The 23,457-nt window shown below is 42.0% G+C and overlaps 1 protein-coding gene across 4 annotated transcripts in view; it reads left to right on the forward strand.

Annotated features, from left to right (window-relative positions):
* The window catches only part of corin (corin, serine peptidase), a 224,597-nt gene that overhangs the window by 71,772 nt on the left and 129,368 nt on the right, over nt 1–23,457 (forward strand). The gene's annotated exons all lie outside the window — the stretch shown is intronic.

Here is a 23,457-nt window from a genome sequence, read left to right on the forward strand (position 1 = left end):
TTTCACATCCCTCCATGGCTTCTCCTCTCCCTATTTCTGTAATCTCCTCCTCAGTCTGCCAAGATATCTCCATTTGTCTAATTCTGGCCTCATGAACATCCTTGATTTTAACCACTCCACCACTGTCTAGCTCCCAAGCTCTAGGATAGCCACTTGTTAGGCAGCAGCTCCAAAACTTCAAGGTATATAATGGAAGTTAGCCCAGACCCCAACTTTATTTAATTTTGGCTTAATGTGAGCATGAGGTGTTTCACTCCACATATGTTTCTATTGATTTAGGTTGTTTTTATTCAAAGAAACTTTATTTAAGAACACAGTTTGAATGTGACACGAAGAATTAGCATTACTTATACCAATTTAAATTATTAAATATGACCAAGTATAATTCTTACCAACTTTCTCTCTCTATAGTTTCAATAGGGACAGGAATGGTTGTTGGAAGTTCTGGGGTATAGATGTTTCAGTAAGAGTAGGGAAGGTGATAAAAGAGGTGGAGGAGTAGCATTGTTAATCAAGAATAGTTTAACGGCTGCTGAAAGGCATTTTGAGGGGGATCTGCCTACTGAGGTAATATGGGCTGAAGTTAGAAATAGGGAAGGATCGATCATGTTGGGAGTTTTCTATAGGCCCCCACACAGTAATAGAGATGTGGAGGAAGAAATGGCAAAGCAGATTATGGACAGGTGTGGAGGTCATAGGGTAGTTGTCATGGGTGACTTTAACCTTCCAAATATTGATTGGAATCTTTATAGGTTGAATAGTTCGGATGGGGCAGTTTTTGTACAGTGTGTGCAGGAGAGTTTCCTGACACAATATGTGGATAGGCCGACAAGAGGTGGGGCCACATTGGACTTGGTACTGGATAGCGAACTGGGCCAAGTGTTAGATTTGTTTGTGGGAGAGCACTTTGGAGATAGTGACCACAATTCGGTGTCCTTCGTTATTGCAATGGAGAGGAATAGGGCTATATGGCAGGGCAAGGTTTATAATTGAGGGAGGGGTAATTATGATGCGATTAGACAAGAATTAGGGAGCATGAGATGGGAACAGAAACTATCAGGGAAAGGCACAAATGAAAAGTGGAGCTTGTTTAAGGAACAAATACTGCGTGTCCTTGATAGATATGTCCCTGTCAGGCAGGGAGGAAATGGCCGAGTGAGGGAACCACAGTTCACAAAAGGAGGTTGAATGTCTTGTCAAGAGGAAAAAGGAAGTGTATGTAAGAATGAGAAAACAAGATTCGGTTGAGTCATTTGAGGGTTGCAAGGTAGCTAGAAATGAGCTAAAAAAAGAGCTCAGGAGAGCTAAGAGAGGGGGCATGAGATGTCCTTGGCGGACTGGATCAAGGAAAACTCCAAGGCTTTTTACTCTTATGTGAGAAATAAAAGAATGACCAGTGAGATGTTAGGGCCAGTTGAGGATAGTAGTGGGAACTTGTGCATGGAGTCAGAAGAGATAGGAGAAGTGATGAATAAATACTTTTCTTCAGTGTTCACCAAGGAAAAGGGCTATGTTTTTGAGGATGAGTGTGTGATACAGGTTGATAGGATGGAGAAGGTAGATGTTCTGAGGGAAAATGTATTAGCAATTTTGAAAAACCTGAGGGTGGGTAAGTCCCCTAGGCCAGATGGGATATATCCTAGGATTCTTTGGGAGGCAAGGAATGAGACTGCAGAGCCTTTGGCTTTGACCTTTGGGTCCTCACTGTCCATGGGGATAGTGCCAGAGAACTGGAGAGTGGCAAATGTTGTTCAAGAAAGGAAATAGGAATGACCCTAGTAATTAATAGGCCAGTTAGTCTTACTTTGGAGATTGGTAAGTTAATGGAAAAGGTCCTGAGGGATAGTATTTATGACCATTTGGAAAGATGCAGCTTAACCTGGGATAGTCAGCATCTATTCATGAAGGGTAAGTCTTGCCTCACAAATTTAATTGAATTCTTTGAGGGGGTAACTAAGTGTGCCAATGAAGGTAGAGCAGTTGATGTCATATGTGTGGATTTTGATAAGGTTCCCCGTGGTAGGCTCATGAAGAAAGTAAGGAGGTGTGGGATAGAAGAAAATTTGGCCGATTAGATAAGTAACTGGCTGCCTCATAGAAAACAGAAGGTGGTGATGGATGGAAAATTTTCAGACTGGAGACCAGTTACCAGCGGTGTACCACAGGGATCAGTGCTGGTTTCTCGGCTGTTGGTGATTTTAATCAGTGACTTGGAGGAGGGGGCTGAAGGGTGAGTTAGTAATTTTGCTGATGATGCCAAGATTGGTGGAGTGGTGGATGAGGTGGAGGGCTGTTGTAGGCCGCAAAGAGACATTGATAGGATGTAGAGCTGGGCCGAAAAATGGCAGATGGAGTTTAATCATGCTAAGTGTGAGGGATTCGTTTTGGTAGGACAAATTTGATTTGGATTACAGGGTCAATGGCAGGGTTCTGAGGAATGTGGAGGAACAGAGAGACCTTGGGATTCATATCCACAGATCTCTGAAGGTTGCCACTCAAGTGGGTAGAGTCATGAAGAAGGCTTATAGTGTGTTAGCGTTTATTATCAGGGAGTTTGAGTTTAAGAGCCGTGGAGTTATGCTGCAACTGTGCAGGACCTTGGTGAGACCACGTTTGGAATATTATGTGCTGTTCTGGTCACCTCATTACAGGAAGGATGTGGAAACATTAGAGAGAGTGCAGAAGAGATTTACCAGGATGCTGCCTGGTTTGGAGGATAGGTCTTATGAGGAAAGTTTGAGGGAGCTGGGGCTTTTCTCTTTAGAGCGGAGGAGGATGAAAGGCGACTTAATAGAGGTTTATAAGAAGATGAGAGGGATAGATAGAGTGGACGTTCAGAGACTATTTTCTCGGGTGGATGTAGCTATTACTGGGGGGCATAACTATTCATTGTGGGAGATATAGGAGGGATGTCCGAGGTAGGTTTTTTACTCAGAGAGTGATTGGGGTGCGGAATGGACTGCCTGCTATAATAGTGGAGTCAGACACTTTAGGAACTTTCAAGCGGTTATTGGATAGGCACGTGGAACACACCAGAATGATAGGAGGGGGATAGCTTGATCTTGGTTTCTGACAAAGCTCGGCACAACATCGAGGGCCGAAGGGCCAGTGCTGCGCTTTGCTGTTCTATGTACCTATGTAATTTAAGCAATATCCCCATAGACATAAATCCTACTTCAGCACCAATTAACCAAAAACAGATATGCTCATATGGATGCTAGATTTCCAGTACCTTAACCCTCTGGACAGATACAGAAAGATATTCGTCTTCTGACTCCAACACAGCAGCTTCCAGAGAAAGATCTACCTTCAAGAAACAGAAATTCAGAGAAAGAGACCTAATTCTGGCAGAGCCCAGCCTCCAAATCCAGAGAGAGAAGAGGCAGACAGAAAGCTATTTCATTTCTCTACAGATCCCAAACAGCAATAGGGTTTCACTCTGTAAGCCTAGTCCCACCCATCACATGACCTTAACTGTCAAACCCCGCTTTGAAAAGCCCTACGAAGAAAAAACTAAAATAACAACCCTGCATTAGTGCATACTAAAACAAACATTCCAGCTATTAAGATCAATTATGCTGCTGCAATAACAACATTGACTGCCAGATGCAGACAAAGTGGTACCATTAATCGAACTGACTGATAAAACAAGTCCTGTGTAAGAAACATGACGCAAATACATTACTTAAAGACACAGTAGCATCACACTCTCTATATATTTCTGCCTCTCTATTCCACTTTTCTTAGTTAAGACACTTTGTAAACTCACTTCTTGGACTAAGCTTTTGGTCATTTAACCTAATATCTCCTTATGTTGCTCAGGTTTTATTTTGTTTTACTGCACACGCTCCTGTGGAGCTACATGAAGTGTTTAACTATAGCCAGAATTCTTTAGCTGTTTACACACCGCTGTCACTGTCAGCGAGAATGGAGAATTTGTGCTCAGCCAAATCTTTACTCACTGCAATGGAACCCAAGATCACAATTGCATGCAAGGTCGGAGAATCTGACATGATACTAAAGGTGCTATATTTTGATAACTTGTTCATCAATACTGTTAAAATTTGCATATGTGATTGAAGTAGTATTAAATTATATATTATAGTTTAGTTCTGTGAAAACATCCTACCATACATTTAAATCACTGCCCGGGTGTTAATTTCTTGCTGGATTATGATTATAATAAGTAGACACTCCTTTGTATCAACATTTCTATATTGGGCCCTTTAGCTTATCAATATGTAGTATTCCGTGTGATATTCTATTCGTTTGATTGTTAGTCCCTGTCATGTATTGTAAAGCAATGCATTTCTGTGTGATTAGTCACACGATGTGCTGTGATGTCTCCAAAGGCACTTGTGGGTTTTTATCTCTCTTTCATGTTGGACTTCAGTCAGGCAACACTTAAAGCTGCATTAGTTTGTTTAAGTAACCAACAGTGTGGCACTCAGAAATCCTTTTTCCTTGTTGTGATATTGTGAAACAATTGCACATGCACATCAATCCCTGTTCAGGGAAACTTGACTCAATCACGGATCTTCAGTAGTAGCGATGAGCATTGGGTGAAGCCCTGCTGCATGGCAATTCTGGAACATGACTGGAATCCTAAATTGTGACACTGAAGTTGTCCTTGTCTATCTAATGCATTGAGCATTTACAGATTAATCAAATTGTGACAAATCACACATTCCTGGTTCCAATTGTACCTCCATTGTCATTACAGATCTCAAGTGTCTACACAATGAAACTTTGAGAATTACTTTGTCAATCACACTGAGTTTTTAATGACAAGGATTGATTTAAACCTCAGTCATTTTTTGAAGAGCAGTGCACCTCAATCCAGAAGACAAGACTTTATCATACAGAGCTTGTAGATGCTGTTCTACCTCTGGAGAAATCAAACATTTTGCACTGTAGCTAAAAGGATGTGAGTGCTCTCTCCAGTTGGTATCCTGGTGGTGTCAGTAAAGAGATTGGACTGATGTATATTTTTAAATTGTAAGTCAAATCATTTTGCTCCATCTTTGAATGACTTTTCAGTTGTTCTTCTGCTAAGTCTTAATCAGATTTAATCAAAGTTCCTTTACAGAAAAATGTTACATTTGCAACACTTGCATATATTCTGCTGCCAATCAGTGTGGCTGCGGTATTTTTATTTAGCTTGCAAAGTTTGGTGATAACAATTTGTATTTAAGTAAAACTTTGTCCCTGCTATCATTCTTTTCTTCTTCTCCTTCCAAGCTCTCTTCCTGTTGATTTTATCCAAATATTTGATTATTATAAGTGGTCATCCTTGTACCCATATTTAATGTAACGGATTCAGGTGAGAAAATAGGATAGAAGTAGAGAGCTGTGGGCTATAACTGTTATCCTGAAATGGCCTATTTCTTTTCAATGTGGAACTTCATTTAGTAGTCCAATTAACTACTTCACTACTGGAATAGTTAGAACTGAGAACACAACTGGAATGAGACATATTAAGAGTTAAGTGCTTATAAGCTTTAAGTATACAGCCGCTGCAGTGGTTATGTCATTTTGCTGCTTATATGTGTGGATAAGATATGTTGCAATAATAAATAGAATATTTCCTATTTGCCGTATGTTTTATTTTATCCTAGGATAAGTTTCAAATTAAATTCTGAACTAGGCCATCAGTTTTATTAGGAATAATTTAGATTTTAAACTAATTTAAGTATACTTATGCCTTTTCTAGAAAATACTGCTATGAACAGAACAGCTATTATTGCCCATTCTCCACATATAGAATATCACTTATCAAGATCTTATAAATGGTAATAAGATTTAAAATGGAAAATCCAGTCCATTGTAGTTCACATACTCTAAATCATTGAAGAGTTATGATCCTCTGACAAAATATTCAGATAGCTTCAGTTCCACATCCTGACCTTAAAATGACTGTGTGCTTTAAAGATTATAGGATCAAGTTTCCACTTGTTTCCATTGGTTATGTCAGCACAATTAGCGGCAGTCAGCCAAACCAGAGGAAAAGATTAGGCTATTTGAAAAGTAAGTAGTTAGGCTCAAAACAACTTAGATTTGAATTCCTCCATCTTTTATCCTGGTTCTAGATTCATTTGTAATGAAGCGGGTAGAATTAGGGACCTTGTGGTGAAGGATCCTCTTGGGGAGAGTGATCATTGTATGGTGGAGTTTCTGGTGCGGATGGAGGAGGAGAAAGTGGGTTCCCGGACACGCGTCCTTTGTTTGAATAGAGGGGAGTACGGTAGGATGAGAGAAGAATTGGCGAATGTGGACTGGGAGAGCGCGTTGGAGGGAGGGTCTGTTGAGGAGCAGTGGAGGATCTTTAAGGAGATCTTTCTTGGTGCTCAACGGAAATTTATTCCGATGGTCAAAAAGGATAGTAGGAGGAGAGGTAATAAGCCGTGGATAACGAAGGAGGTGAAGGAAAGTGTTAAACTAAAAGCGGAGGAATTTAAAGTAGCTAAGAGTAGTGGGCGAGAAGAGGATTGGGAGAGGTTTAAATGTCAACAAAGATTGACAAAGAAGTTGATAAGGAAGGGTAGGAGAAACTATGAAGCTGGGCTAGCGCTTAATATAAAAAAAGATAGCAAGAGTTTTTATAAATATATAAAAAGGAAGAGGCTGGCTAGGGTGAATGTTGGTCCTTTAGAGGATGAGAAAGGGGACCTAGTGGTAGGGGATGGGGATATGGCTAAGGTATTGAATAACTTTTTTGTTTCTGTCTTCACGGAAGAGGACGTGAATAATTTGCCGGGTGTTAGCGATGGAAAGGTGGTAGGACTGGAGAGTCTTAATGACATTACTGTTACTAGAAAGGCGGTGCTCGACAGACTGGAGGGGCTGATTGTGGACAAGTCCCCAGGACCGGATGGAATGCATCCGAGGGTTCTGAAAGAAATGGTGGAGGTGATAGTGGATGCCTTGGTGGTTATTTTCCAAATGTCGCTGGATTCCGGGGAAGTGCCGGATGATTAGAAAACGGCTAATGTTACGCCGTTGTTTAAGAAGGGTGCCAGGCAAAAGGCGGGGAATTATAGGCCGGTTAGTTTAACGTCTGTGGTAGGTAAAATGTTAGAATCTGTCATTAAGGAGGAAATTGCGAGGCATCTTGAAGGGAATTGCTTGATAGAGCAGACGCAGCACGGTTTCATTAAAGGGAAGTCGTGTCTGACAAATTTACTGGAGTTCTATGAGGATGTGTCTAGGGCAGTCGATAGAGGAGAGCCGGTGGATGTGGTCTTTCTAGATTTTCAGAAGGCGTTTGACAAAGTGCCTCACAAAAGGTTATTGCAGAAGGTCGAGGGACATGGAGTTGGGGGTAGGGTGTTAGCGTGGATAGGGGATTGGTTGTCAAATAGGAGGCAGAGAGTGGGGGTCAACTGGTGCTATTCGGATTGGCGGATGGTGACTAGTGGAGTGCCCCAGGGGTCGGTGCTGGGGCCTCAGCTTTTTACCATTTATATAGATGATCTGGAGGAGGGAACCGAGTGTAGAGTGTCGAAATTTGCTGATGACACCAAGATTGGGGGAACGGCAAATTGTGCGGAGGGTGTGGAGAGTCTGCAGAAGGATCTAGATAGGCTGGGCGAATGGGCCAGGAAATGGCAAATGGAATTTAATGTTGGCAAGTGTGAGGTGGTCCACTTTGGTAGGAAGAATGGTAGGAAGGACTATTACTTACGGGGCGAAAAACTGCAGCAGGCGACGGTGCAGAGGGACCTCGGGGTCCTTGTGCATGAGTCGCAAAAACCCAGCTTGCAGGTACAACAGGTGGTCAGGAAGGCGAATGGGATGCTGGCCTTCATAGCGAAGGGGATTGAATATAAAAGTAGGGAGGTCTTGCTGCAGCTGTATAGGGCATTGGTGAGGCCGCAACTGGAGTACTGTGTGCATTTTTGGGCGCCGCACCCGCGCAAAGATATTTTGGCCTTGGAAGGAGTGCAGAGGAGGTTTACTAGGCTGATACCGGAGTTGAGGGGGTTGAGCTATGAGGAGAGGCTGAATAAACTGGGCTTGTACTCGTTGGAGTTTAGAAGAATGAGAGCAGATCTCATTGAGACGTATAAGATGATGAATGGGATGGATAGGATAGAGGTGGAAAGACTCTTCCCGCTCAAAAAAGACAATAGGACTAGGGGGCACAGCCTCAAGATAAAAGGGGGACGGTTTAGAACGGAGTTGAGGAGGAACTTCTTCACTCAAAGGGTGGTGAATCTTTGGAATTCTCTGCCCGTTGAAGTGGTAGAGGCTGCCTCGCTAAATATTTTTAAGACGCGGGTTGATGGGTTTTTGATAGGAGAGGGGATTAAGGGTTATGGGGAGAGGGCGGGAAAGTGGAACTGAGCAGCGACAGATCAGCCATGATCTTATTGAATGGCGGGGCAGGCTCGAAGGGCTGGATGGCCTACTCCTGCTCCTATTTCTTATGTTCTTATTTGCCCAGACTACAATGCCAGCTACACATCTAGATTATCATTGCAAGATTGCTGATGGCACTTTTTTTGGGAAAGCCCTACAAATTGATTCATAAGCATACAGACACCAATGGGTATGTTTTAAATGTTTATTCATTTAAAAAATATATATCCTATTTACTAAGAAACTGAGCAATACATATCAATCAAAATATTAAATAATTTAGTAAAGCTTTTTTTAAAAAAAGTCATTTCAATTATTTTAAATCAGATTACTCACAGTTGGAGGACTGGGTAGTGGGTATAATGTGTAGAGATATGGGGGTAGGGCCTGGGTGGGATTGTGTTCGGTATAGACTCGAAGGGCCTCTTTCTGCACTGTAGGATTCTATGAACTTTCAAAGCTAGCACAAGAAACATTTCTCATTGTCTCTTTTTCCAACTTTCAAACAGAAGCAAATGTGTACTTGCCAACCAAGTGGCATTCTTCTCATGTAATATAAATTGTTGTTTTCCTCTTATATTGGTATCCTTGTGTAATGTCCTGATGAGTGCAAGACTAAAAACTTTGACATGTCTCTTTTTGCAGCTGTATTTACCAAGCGACTATATAAAAACAGATAATTAAGCTGGTCAACTGCCCAAGCCTCTGGTTTCATTTTCTCAAACGTAAATCGTGTTTGCAATAAAATTTATGTATTTTCAGGGTTTTTTTAAAAAAAACTCATCCTCCTTTTCTGCCAGCTTTCTCCCATGCTTTCCTGTTTTGAAGGTGATGTCTTCTAGCTGGGGTATAGTTGCACATGTTCCAGCAACTCCCCTAATCCCATGGCATTAAGAGAATTGTAACACCCGTCCTGCATTCATGCTTAAATCAGCACATACTACAGAGCAAATCTGGATTATCGCTGGTCTATATAATTCAGTTATTCATGGTTTAACATGCTGAACTCTCAGGTGAGCACAGCTCTTTGCTTTTGAACTAGTATTAACATAATTGATACACTTTTACCTTACATGTAACTGCAAAATTCAAACTAATTAGCTAGTTAACTCTAGTTTTTCAGTACTGCTATAACCCATTTATTCCCACTCTGGCTCTCTCAGCGTACATGTGGAGCTCTCATGAAATGTGTTCTAAGTGATAATGCCAACCTGATTCCAATAGAAACTTTAATGTCAACATTTGAATGAAATATGAGTGGTGGTCAGATTAGAAGAACAAAAGATGGATGCTGCATGATGCAGATCATTTCTAATCAGTTTGTATGGAAGATCTGCATGCTAAATTCTGCAAGCAAATATAATTACCACTCCAAAGCCCAATTCTTTGGAAAGCATTTGCCTATAAAACACTAGAGCTTATGGAAATACTGTTTGTAATATTACCTTTGTGGTTTTAATACTTTTTCTTATTCACTATTTTAAGGTAGTAACTCATTATTTTAAACCTTGAAAGAAACTATGGCAGCAGGGACCAATCAATTGATACCATTCTTCATTGAATTTCATGATGACTTTGTAAGCCTGAGAAGTGATGTGTGCAGGCCACTTCAACGGGATGTGAAGAGAGCACAAAGAGGCTGCGACAGGTTAATTATGTGGTCAATATCATGGAATTATAATGTGGAGAAGTGTGAGGTCTTCCACTTTGGTTGAAAGGCTGGACTTCAGGGAGGCCTTGGTGTACTAAAACAAGATGCACAGAAAATTAGCATGCAGGTACAGCAGAACTCATACCTCTGCTGTAAGGACATGATGGCACAGAGACTGGCATAGTGGCACAGTGGCTAGCACGCTGTCTGACAGTGCCAAGTACCCGGGTTTGATTTTGACCTTGGATGACTGTCTACGTTGAGTTTGCATGTTGCCCCTGTGTTTGTATGGGTGTCCTCTTGGTGTGCTCCATTTTCCTCCCACAGTCCAAAGATATGCAGGAGTTGGTCATGCTAAATAGTCCCTTAGTCCCCAGAGATGTGTGGGTTGGGTAGATTGGCCTTGATGAATGTACGGGATTATGGGGATAGGGTGGAGGGGAGCAGAACTGTGGCAGCAGTGTGTTTTGTTTTTCTTAATGTTGTTTTCATATTTTTCTAGAGGCTAAATTTGCTATGGAATGGGAGCCTTTTATACATGCTTTCTTATTTTCTTCATAGAAAATTCTTGATCTAATTCTTGTCAAGACCAGTTTTTAAAATTATACCAAGAAACCATTAGAGCTAGCTGCAATAATGATTCAAGATTTTAAAGAAGCATTCAGCTTAAATGAGTTCCATTCTGTAATGGCTGTGGATGGAATGAACCATCTAAACAGGTGAAATTACCCTGATAAATGGGCCTTTGCGCTATCTTGGCACACAGCCAATAACCATAAAATATTGAAATGGCAGGTGGCATGGAAAATCCTGTCAAAGATGCTTACCTGGAAACATTTCTAGAAAAACAACCTGAAGTTAATTGGGACGTTACCCATAGAAGATAGAACATTACAGCGCAGTAAAGGCCCTTTGGCCTTTGATGTTCCGCCGACCTGTGAAAACAATCTAAAGCCCGTCTAATCTACACTATTCCAACATCATCCATATGTTTATCCAATGACCATTTAAATGCCCTTAATGTTGGCGAATCCATTACTTTGCAGGCAGGGCATTCCATACTCTTACTACTCTCTCTGCATAAAGAACCTACCTCTGACATCTGTCCTATATCTATCACACCTCAATTTAAAGCTATGTCCCCTCGTGCTAGCCATCCCCATCTGAGGAAAAAGGCTCTCACTGTCCACCCTATCTAATCCTCTGATCGTCTTATATGCTTTTATTAAGTCACCTCTTAACCTTCTTCTCTAATGAAAACAGCCTCAAGTTCCTCAGCCTTTTCTTATAAGATCTTCCTATCATACCAGGCAACGTTCTTGCATAAATCTCCGCTGCACCCTTTCCAATGCTTCCACATCCTTTCCACAATGCAGTGACCAGAACTGTATGCAATACTCCAAGTGCGACCGCACCAGAATTTTGTACAGTTGCAACATGACCTCATGGCTCCGAAACTGAATCCCTCTACTAATAAAAGCTAACACATCATATGCCTTCTTAACAACCCTATCAACCTGGTGCCAACTTTCAGGGATCTATGCATATGGGACACTGCGATCTCTCTGCTCATCCACACCACCAAGTATCTTACCATTAGCCCAGTACTCTGTATTCCTGTTACTCTTACTAAAGTGAATCACTTCACACTTTTCCGCATTAAACTCCATTTGTCACCTCTCAGCCCAGCTCTGCAGTTTATCTATATTCCTCTGTAACTGCAACATGCTTCCGCATTGTCCACAACTCCACCGACTTTAATGTCATCCGCAAATTTTCTAACCCATCCTTCTATGCCCTCATCCAGGTCATTTATAGAAATGACAAACAGCAGTGGCCCCAAAACAGATCCCTGCGGTACACCACTAGTAACTGAACTCTAGGATGAACATTTCCCATCAACCACCACCCTCTGTCTTCTATCAGCTAGCCAATTCCTGATCCAAACCGCTAAATATCTCTCAATGTCAATACACGTCTCTGTATTTTCTGCAATAACCTACAGCAGGGAACCTTATCAAATGCTTTACTGAAATTCATATACATCACATCAACTGCTTTACCCTCATCCACCTCTTTGGTCACCTTCTCAAAGATTTCAATAACATTTGTGAGGCACGACCTACCCTTCACGAAACCGTGTTGACTATCCCTAATCAAATTATTCCTTTCTAGATGATTATAAATCCTATCTCTTATAATCCTTTCCAAAACTTTGCCCACAATAGAAGTAAGCCTCACTGGTCTATAATTACCAAGGTTGTCTGTACTCCCCTTCTTGAACAAGGGGACAACATTTGCTATCCTCCAGTCTTCTGGCACTATTCCTGTAGACAATGATGACATAAAGATCAAAGCCAAAGGCTCTGCAATCTCCTCCCTAGCGTCCCAGAGAATTCTAGGGTAAATCCCATCCGGCCCAGGGGACTTAGCATAACAATAGGATGCTGAGCATTCATATAAACACACATTTAGGAAATTTCTTTTTAAGCAAATATTACAAAAGTGGTGCAATAATCTATCATACTTGTACCGTGGTAAGAAATTGAGAAAACAGCTTTATGAAGCACGTTAAACCAGCATTTGAGTTGTTACTCTTCTCCACTGCACGTACAAGGGGCTAGAAATGTCCCTTCTGGCCCTCTTGGTGCATAGTGTAGCTTTGGCTTACCTCACTGAACTGCTGCTGCTCCTATCTGACATCCCGAGTGTGGCAGTCTCTAGTACATCCTGAGTGGATGCCTTTGTGACTTCCAATAATACTGGGCATTCACCTTGGCAGCACAAAGGGGGCAACTGTAGAGCAGCATATTGCTGCAGTATAAGATAGGCGGTACCAATCAAATATCTTTTTTAAAAAAGCTTTAATTTCAATTATTTCCTACCAAAATATTACATTTGCTGTTTTCTTTAAGAGGCTACATTGTTCTATGAGTCAAGATTGACTCATTTTGGGACTGCACTGTCAGACAGATGTGAAAGATACCATTACAATACTTTGAACAACAGTGGAGTTCTCCCCAGTGTCCTGGCTGAAATTTATCCATCAACAGCTGAAAATAGATTGTCTGGGCATTATCTCATTGCTGTTTGCAGGCCCTTACTATTTGCAAATTGGCTGCCACATTTCCTATTTTACAAGACTTCAAAAGTACTTCATTGGCTGTAAAGCACTTCGGGACATCCTGATTTCTTGAAAGATGCTATATAAATGCAGATCTTTCTTTATAATTGCCCTTTACAAGTCATATCAGCTACAATTTTAAAGTTTTTTTATTATAAATATAAAATATTCATTTTTAAGTATCAATTGGAAATCATTTTATGGTTGATTGGAATTTTTATTTCAAAAGCAAACTTCTAGAAATCTACTATAGTCACTGGAATCTTGCTGCCATTTACGCAGGCAGGATCACACAGTCTTGTTGATGACACAACTCTGCCACAGGTTTCCTGGTGGCAAGGGATGCAGTCAACAGGAATCCTCATTGACAACGGCAGGACCATAAGATCCCACCATCAGTGAGTAGCGTGCCATCTCCCATCACAATGAAACATGCCGCAGAATGGAAGGAAAACCTGCCCTTGTAAACCTTCAACAGGAAATCATACATTTTGATGGTATTCTTAAATAATTTTATTCAGAAAACTAAACTTATTTGTATCCAATGGTCAGGCATGAATGTACAATAAATCATCAAGCATAATGTGCAAGAGTATTCCAAAAGTGGTGGTGAAGTTATATTATGCAAGGGAATGTCGCAGTAGAGGATGTTTGGTAGATGTGTGTTTGTTTGTGTGATGTAATTCCACCACAGACTAAATGCCATATCAGGTCCCAATGTGACTTTTCTATTGCTTGAAAAACCTCTTTGGTTTATACTGAACCAATGCCAAACAATTCCGATTTTGGAACTGTTGTGGACTCGCAGACACTGTGCAATAAATCAAAAATTCTGAGAATATTTTTCATTTTATGTGTTTGGACAAGAAATCTTTATCCTTTTGGTTTAAATTAAGGTAAAAACCAACCCCTGAAGTGCTTTAGATATTGTCGAGTAAAGTTTTGCACCAGATAATCCCTTCCCCCGCCCCCGTTTATCCAAAATATTGCTATTTGTATTATCTGTTTTTTTTCTCATAGGTGTTGAGTTTTAAAATGTGGCTGTGTTGCATCTGTGTTACATGCAGACTTAAAATAGACAGACCAAAACCCAGGAATGACGTTTGTGGCCGCTAACATACAACGGGGTTATATTTTTCCAGCAGCTGTTTTGGTTGAGTGAATATATAAACCCTGCATCCAGTTATGGGTGCCAAACCATGTTAGCATCTAACTGCCACCAAAAGAGAAAATGCTGGAAAATTTCAGCAGGTCTGGCAACATCTGTAAGGGGAGAAAAGAGCTGACATTTCAAATCCAAAACTGGTCCTGCTAATTGGAGCACCTATCACTGACAGTAAAATATCAAAATTTAAAACTTATGTTTTAATTTTCTGGAATAAACAGCATGTCAATAATATCTTCTGCACCACAAAAATTACATTAACATTGTTGAAGTGGAACTGCAGGATTTGGGATCATTGTACATTTCTCAAATTGTTTTACATTTGATAATCTATAGTTAATTGTCATGCACCATAACAGTAACTTTGGTATGTGTTTTTTAAAATTATTTTATGAAGAGTTGTTGGCTCTATAGTACATGATTACAGTATTTCAAAATGGGGGCAAATTGAATTGCTTAAACTATTGTGTCCTAGAATGAGCAGACGATCATTCAAACCCTCTTGATAGTTTTTTCCGGAAATTGTCCATGATGCAAAATAACATTGATGTCTCTAGACTCTGTGAATTCCATCACCATACAGTTATTGCAAAGCCAGTGACATCTGCACTGGCGTGATCACATCAGCTGATGACGACTGTTTTTCCAAAGATTTTGTGCACAGTGAACTAGCCATGGCCTGCTGGTGACCCATATCACTGCTATAAGGACACCTGCGAGTGAGATACGAAGATACTATATATTGTCACTGACAACTGAGAGACAGTCTCTGACAGCCATGACCTCTGGAGGCTGACAGTTTGGAGGGTCATTGGAACAGGTGAGCAGAAAATGAAAGCTTACCTGGTTAAGAGGGCCCCAGAGAAAAGAGAAGCCAGCGAATCGTGTACCCTCTCAGCCCAGAGACTGCAGAGACTGCCATGCCAGAGTAGGTCTCCTGAGCCACACCAGGCAATATTTAACATAGAGTTGACCATCACTGTGATAGATCTCTCAGCAAAATTGGGAAACTTCTAAACCACTTCAGTTATATGGTAAAGTCTTGTTGATGACACAAGACTTAAGTTACAGATTATTAGTAAAAGATGATTGGATGCTTGTACTTTGCATTCCAGTCGGGTACCCCTATCGATTTAGTCATCCAATGACTTGATCGTGAGGAATCCAGACAAAAAGTCAATTAAGGGCAAATTAAGTGGCACTTTGGTCAAACAATGTGCACCAAGGTCAAGCTTCTCTAAGATTGTACTAAGCAGTTCGTCCAAGAATGCATGATAATCCCAAACACCTTTTTCTTAATGTCATGGGTTCTATACCAGTATCCATGATAGATCACAATGGGATTCTAAAGACAATCTCTATCAACAAGTCACAGCTGTGTTTAGAAAATAATATTTCAAAGCCTAAATGTTTATAGAGAAAGTGCAAGACCTGTTTAGTTATAACCCATATATAACTATAAGTACTCAAGTTTTGATAAATATTCTTGAGGTATGAAGCAATGACAGGGATTGTAATGTAAATCAAAAATAAATTTCTTGGAAGTTGTCTATTCCCCTTCCCCTATGCACCATCACTACGTAGGTACTCTCACATTCCTTTCAGTGTGAAGGGAAAAAAATGAACTTATTGACCACATAAATTTTGATTTAAAGGGTATGCTTTGAGGAAGGAAGATAAAAATGTCAAAGTCTATCAGCATGCTTATTTTTCAACTCGACCTCTGTTGGTGTAAAGTTTATCAATTTGAATGGAAAGGTTTCTAGACTATTTCATAGTGATGACGGGCTCTTTTAAAACAAATTTATTCATAACTATTGCACATTGCAGAACTAATATTTTTCTGGTCTTTGATAAATTACCTGTTTGGCAGTCCCTCTGATTGAAGATGACTTGTTTTCATTCTTCAGTGGTTTCTGAGATGGTTGATGAGTCCAATGTGCAATCTGTGTGTGGACTGAATACGTTCAAGCACGACCTGGCCCGCATGTGGCAGAGCCTGCAGATCCTCTGTGTGTTCTTCCTGACTTTGCCTGGACCATACCCCCTGTATACTCCTCATGAAATCTCTCAATGTGGTCATTGCCTTTCTTGATTAGCCCTTTTCTGTTTTGGTCAGTCACAAGCCAGGGAATCCGATGAGTTGACTGGGATGTTTGATCACTTTAGGGATGCTTCGGGTACCCCCTAAAGCATTTCCGCTCCCCCTCCCCTGGGAATCTCCTGCTCTGAATGAGTTCCAAGTGGGACTATTGTTTCAGGAAACTCGTCTAAGGCATTTGACCCCAACCCATCCCAGCAAAGCTGGTTTTGAGCAAATGGAGCCTCGATGCTCGGTAAATTGGCTTTGGAGAGGGCATTACTGTTGGTCTGTTTTTCGTGCCACTGGATTTGGAGGATCTCGTGAAGGCACTGCTGATAGTACATGTCCTGTGATTTCAGATGCCTTCTGTAGGTTGTTCAAGTCTCCAGAGCATATAGGAGCACAGAGACCACTGCTACCACTCCGGCAAGGTGACACAATGGTTAACACTGCTGCCTCACGGTGCCGGGGATCTGAGGTTAACTCCCAGCTTGGATCATTGTCTGTGTGGAATCTACACGGTTTTCCCACACCTGTGTGCATTTCCTCCGGGTTCTCCAATTTCCTTCCACAGTGCGAAAGATGTGCTGGTCATGTATGTTGGCCATGCTAAATTCTCCCTCAGTGTACTTCGAACAGCTGCTGGAGTGTGTCAATGCGGGGATTTTCACAGTAACTTCATTGCAGTGCGAATATGAGCCTACTTGTGACACTAATAAATAAACTTTAAAATAAACTTTAAAGCTACTCGGTAAACTATGACCTTTAGTCTCCCCTTGACAAAGGCAGATATAGATGACAAAATCATCACCTCTAATGTTCCAGTTCAGCCTTCAGCAGACTTAGGAAAAGAAGATTTTTGGGCTAGAATTTCAAATCCAAGACTAAGGTTATGAATTTGATAAACAGTCACTGGTTGAATATAATTGAAGTATTTCATCACTATAACCAGACTTTAATAATATTTCTTGTCTCTATCTCCTCCTTCCTTACAACAAAGATGATTCTTGAAATGTCTCATTTTTCTTAGTTTGATTTGCTACCTTTCCTAGAAAACTGGACTCATCAAACATGTTGAACATACCTTGAAATTGCCTTGTTAGAATCACTAGGTTTACTTATGAAAAAGGAATGTGAACATTGAATTATCACCATCAGAATCTCTGTTAAAATGCTTCACATGGTCCTGTGGGAGATCTCAGTTGTTTGCATAATCACAGCAGAAACTTTTCTCAAAGGATGGAAGGGATCCCAGCTTTGCTGTAGGTAGCACCGCATTGTGTTCCATCCTTTTCAGATATTAGCTATGAGGAGAATAAATGGGATTGTTCTCCCTGGAAAGATGGACACTGAGGGATGACCTGAAAGCAGTTTATAAAATTGAGAGATATGGAAAGGGTGAACAGTTGGAAGCTTTTTCCCAAAACAGAAATGACAATTACAAGGAGACACAATTTCAAGATAAGGGGGGAAATGTTCAGTGGAGATGTGCGGGGAAATTTTTAAACAGAGGGTGGTGGGGGCCTGGAATGCACTGCCAAGTGAGGTGGTTGAGGCAGTTACGTTAGCCAGACTTAAGATTTACCTTGATAGATATATGAACAAACGGAGAATAGAGGGATATAAGCGGTTGGTTTAGATAGGCAAACATGATCAGTGCAGGCTTGGAGGGCTGAAGTTCCTGTGCTGTACTGTTCTTCATTCTTTGTATTGGCAGTTTGGATAGTTTTGAACTTTGCTGTGACCCTTTTCGACTATTTCAGGTGCTGAAGATACTCACCCAACATCCAATTGTATGCACTGTCAGGGAGATCCGAGTCTGTATGACCTGGAGTCAGCAGCTACATCCTGCAAAGCCTCCCTACTGACTGGTCCCACGTTTACTTCCGATTATCTATTCCTCAGTGCAAAACCCTGTTTAGAATTTTCTGTATCTCCCTGGATGGAATTGTCCGAACCAGTGACTAATGAGGTTGCTAACTCCTGCTGGACATATTCCAGGAGATGTCGGCACATATAAGAAAATCCAAGAGGTGGACCTTATTGGTAAGGGATGAGTTTCTTTGATGCATCTAAATGAACAAAAGTAATTTGGGCAGGATTTTCCAACCTTTCCTGGCAGTGATATCTTTCAGTCCTCCCAGAAGCCAAAAGCAAGCCACCTCCATCACTGGAAACCCACACCCTTTCACCCCACCCCTCCCCCACCTCTCCAACCGCGTGGAGGGGCTGGAAAATCACAGCCTTGCTGTTACTATCCTTGTTTAGAAATGGCTTGTCGGACACTGCTGCACCCAGAGTGCCTGCTGAGACTGATCAGGCGATGGCCCTTTAAAGCAGCTGTTGCTGAATCCTCACCCCAACCTGAGCTCAGGCTCTGGTCTCTCTGTCTGCTCCCAGGCACATAAAAAACACCCAGAAGCTGCTGAAGGACAAATAGCTGCCTTGGGTTCCATTCTCCAGCCAGTGACAGCCCTGACCTGTTCCATATCCGCTCGCTGCTCCCAGTTGTAATGTTGTTCTCAATGGAATCCGTGCCTGGACAGAGTGAGCTACCTGTGCACACTCCACTCCAGGACCATGGCCTTGCCCCTGCTTCCTGCAGAAATTCCTTCATCAGCATTGTCCAAAATTTACCACCTAGTGGGACAGGAGCTGCAGACACATGGGAATACCACCACCTGGAGGTTCTTTCCAAACCACTCACCATTCTGACTTGAAATCTGCTTTGGCGATCACTCATTAATAAGGATGGTTGTCCACCTAAGAAATTCCATGTCACTGGTCACCAGCCCTGTGTGTCCTTGTGTAGCTGATGAGGCCAATCCTAGAGCCACATCTCCACCCACACACTGACATTCCAACAGGATCAGACAGGGTAGATGCAGGGAGGATATTCCTGATGGTGGAGGAGTTCACATCCGTGGGCTATAGGTAGACTATTTTAGAATGGAGATGAGACATTTCTTCACCAAAGAGTGGTGAGCCTGTGAAATTCACCACAGGAAGTAGTTGATGCCAAAAAACTGAATGCATTTAAGAGGCAGCTGGATTTAGCGCTTGGAACGAATGCGTTCAGAAGTTATGGGGAGGAAACAGGATTAGGCTGCTGAGTGGGACAATCAGCCGTGATCGTAATGAATGGCAGAGCAGGCTCAAAGGGCCAAATGGCCTCCTCCTGCTTCTACCTTCTATGTTCTATGTTCTTAGCAGGTGTTCCCAGGAGGTGGGTTAGGTCCTTGTACTCTAGATCACTGGTGTTTCTTTCTCAGGCTCCATTCCCAGGCCTCCTATTGCTGTCAGGTATCCTCAAAGAAGTCTGTCCCTTCAATCAGAAGATTCCTCCAAGTAGGTCTCTTCTGAACCACGGTCTCTCAGGTGTTGACATTTATGTTGCATTTCTTGAGGAGAGCCTTCAGAGCGTCTTTGAAGTGCTTCCTTTCCCCTTCTCTTGTTTGGGAGCCTTTCTTGAGCTGAATGAAGAAGATTGTATTTGGTAAATTGAATTCAGCACCTAAGCACGAGCCTGGCCCAGTGGAGTTGGTTTCGGATGATCATGGTCTCTGTGTTGGTGCTCTTGGTTCTTTCAAGGATGCTGATGTTTGTACACCTGTCCCCTCAGCTGATGCAGAGAATCCATTTCAGACACAATCAATTGTACCCCTTCAGGGTACATAGTCCGAGTTTCTGAGCCATATCAAATTGCTGGGAGGATGACTGCCTTATACACGAGGATATCATGGTCATCAAAGATTCTCATCCTTAGGTGTCTGAAGGTGGCGCTCACAGATTGGATACAATGTTTGATTTCCCCATCTAATGTCAGTAGTGGTTGAGAGGTAGCTCCCAGGTAGGGGAAATGTTCCCCATTTGGGAGTGTTTCTCCATTGATCTTGATGGAGGGAGAGTCCAGATCTTGCCTTGGGGTGTATTGGTAAAGGATTTGAGTCTTCTTGAGGTTGAGGCTGAGATCAATTCTTTGGTGTGCTTCCGCAAAGGTGTCAAGCATGGCATGGAAATATATCCCCATTCCTTCGCTGCCTCTGGGTCAAAATCTGGAATTCACTCCATAACAGCACCGTGGATGTACCTACAACACATGGAGTGCAGTAATTAAATAAGGAAGCTCACCAGCACCTTTTCAAGGGCATTTAGAGATAGGCAATAAATACTGTCCTGACTGGCAACATCCACACCCAATGCTGAACAACTGATTTCATGCCAGCTCGCAGTGCACTCACAGGCCAGCGGCACATACTGAACAAACCTCCAAGCACTTAGCAGACCAGGACACAGAGACACAGTAGTCAACATTTTGTTACTCATGCATACTCACCTCCACAACTACAAGTGAGAGCTTAGCCTTTAAACTCAGCGGGAAAAAACAGGCAACTCTGTTTATGAGCTATGAGCATGACAGGATCGGGCCTGGGTGGGATTGGTTCAGTGCAGACTCAATGGGCTGAATGGCCACCTCCTGCACTGTATGATTCTAAGTATAATTTAAATATAATAGGCCATGACAGTACCAGTTTCCATTTTATGTCATCACGCAACCTATTGCACCATCAGATCATTATTTAACAATGAATGATGAGCTTCCGTGAATGAGTTACTGTGCATATTTATTTAGTTGCTTAAAATAACATTCTAAAATCTCCTGGATTGTCTTCAATAGCCATAGGGAAATTGGTACGGATTCCAGAGACTCCAGGCCATTCCAGTGGGGTTGAAAAATCTGGAGAGAAACAGAGTGAATTTCACTACAGGTGCAGATGACACGAAGATGAGTGGAAAAGCAAATTATGCGGAGGGTGTGGAAAGTCTGCAGAGGGATCTAGATAGGCTGAGCGAGTGGGCGAGGACCTGGCAGATGGAGTACAATGTTAGCACGTGTGAGGTTATCCACTTTGGCAGGAAGAATAGTAAGAGGGATTAATATTTAAGGGGCAAAAAGCTGCAGCATGCTACAGTGCAGAGGGACCTGGGGGTCCTTGTGCATGAGTCGCAAAGACCCAGTCTGCAGGTGCAGCAGGTGATCAAGAAAGCGAATTGAATGCTGGCCTTTATAGCGAGGGGGATAGAATATAAAAGCAGGGAGGTCTTGCTGCAACTGTACAGGGTACTGGTGAGGCCGCAGCTGGAGTACTGTGTGCAGTTTTGGTCGCCGCACTTGCGCAAGGATATTTTGGCCTTGGAGGGAGTGCAGAGGAGGTTCACTAGGCTGATACCGGAGATGAGGGGGTTAGACTATGAAGAGAGACTAAATAGACTGGGTCTGTACTCGTTGGAATTTAGAAGGATGAGGGGGGATCTTATAGAGACGTATAAGATAATGAAGGGGATGGATAGGGTAGAGGTAGAGAGATTCTTCCCGCAGAGAAAGGACAGCAGGACTAGATGGCACGGCCTCAAGATAAGTGGGGGGGGAGCAGTTTAGAACGGAGCTGAGGAGGAACTTCTTCACTCAAAGGGTGGTGACTCTCTGGAATTCTCTGCCTGTTGAAGTAGTGGAGGCTACCTCGCTAAATATATTTAAGACACAGGTAGATAGGTTTTTGACAGACAAGGGAATTAAGGGTTATGGGGAGAAAGCGGGAAAGTGGAACTGAGCCACTTCAGATCAGCCATGATCTTATTGAATGGTGGGGCAGGCTCGAAGGGCTAGATGGCCTACTCCTGCTCCTATTTCTTATGTTCTTAGACCTGGTTGCTTTGGTTATTGAGAGCAAGGGAAAATGAAGAGATGTGAGATGATATGGAACTGCACAGACAGTTCCTCTGTAATTTTTGCTGCCATATCATTGTTTTTCTGTTGTGTCTGTTCTCTAGTGATACAGATATCCCAAACAAATGCACAGATACAAATGGGGGCTTTCCTATATCCATGTTTCCAAAGACTTAGTTGAATGGCTTCCCAGAACCTTGAATACAGCTTTCAAATTAATGGGAAGGCCTTCTGAAGGTGGTGATCTGAAATTACCTGAGAGAGTAGGGTAATTCTGTAGGTGGTGATCTGGAATTACCTGAGAGTACATAAGCATTGCAGTCAAGGCTGTGCAGAAAGTTTTAGAATAGTTTGAAACATGAGGTGAAAAGAGGAACAGGAAACAGGCTAAGTGTGACACTGAGAAAAAAGATGTGCTTGTAGTTAAGAGTTGAAATAGGATGGAAGAAAGGAATTATTGGTTCAGAATCCAATCCTAGAACAACATGAGAATAATGAATGAGAGGTTACATGCAGATAAAAAGATACGGTAAGGTATGATTGAGGAAGCAGGTGACTGATTTTGGTTTCTCTGATCACATTAACAAAATAGTTTCTTGCTCTCCAAAGGGTCCTTGGATGTTGGGTGTACTTGCATCATCACTTTTGCTCCATGAATATCAATTATATACTTAACACGTCTCCAGTCTGTGACCAAAAACATAACCATATTTCTATGAAGTGGGGATGATGGCGTTGGGCTGGGGTGGGCACAGTAAGAAGTCTCATTATACAGGTTAGAATCCAACAGGTTTATCTGGACTCATGAACTTTTGGAGTACTGCTCCTTCATCAGGTGACTCATTTGACCTGGTGTTGTGAGACACATTTCTACCAGGCGTACTTCCAAGTCAGATTCGCTGACTTCTTTTGCTGCCTCCTACTTATTTAGATTGCTTGTTTCCTTTTAACGCTGCATTGTCTCTTTAGGCAACAGCAGGTTTTAAATCCGATCTGTTCTACTACTCCAGGTATTGTTCACCGCTTCTCCAAATACCCATTCAGGGTACTTGTATGGACTCCATCTTGGCATCTTTGCTGGTTTGCCTTATACTTCTCCCCCATCCCCTCCCTGCCCCACACCCTGCCACTCCCACCTCCCTGCACTGATGGTAATGCAGAGTGACTTACATAACCTATATGTTCTTCCGCTAGCCACCATGATGTGTGAGCCTGTATTTTGAGGAGTGGAGCTGATTTTCTTTTTAACTGGTACACGTGTTTCGAACTATTTCCTTTGTTTGCAAGTTTTAAAATCTACTGAGAGTAGACTGGCAACACAATGCTTTCTAAACTTTAATTAAGA

Source organism: Carcharhinus amblyrhynchos, chromosome 1 (genome assembly GCF_965287045.1).
Source record: "Carcharhinus amblyrhynchos chromosome 1, sCarAmb.v2.hapA, whole genome shotgun sequence".
Classification (NCBI taxonomy): domain Eukaryota; kingdom Metazoa; phylum Chordata; class Chondrichthyes; order Carcharhiniformes; family Carcharhinidae; genus Carcharhinus; species Carcharhinus amblyrhynchos.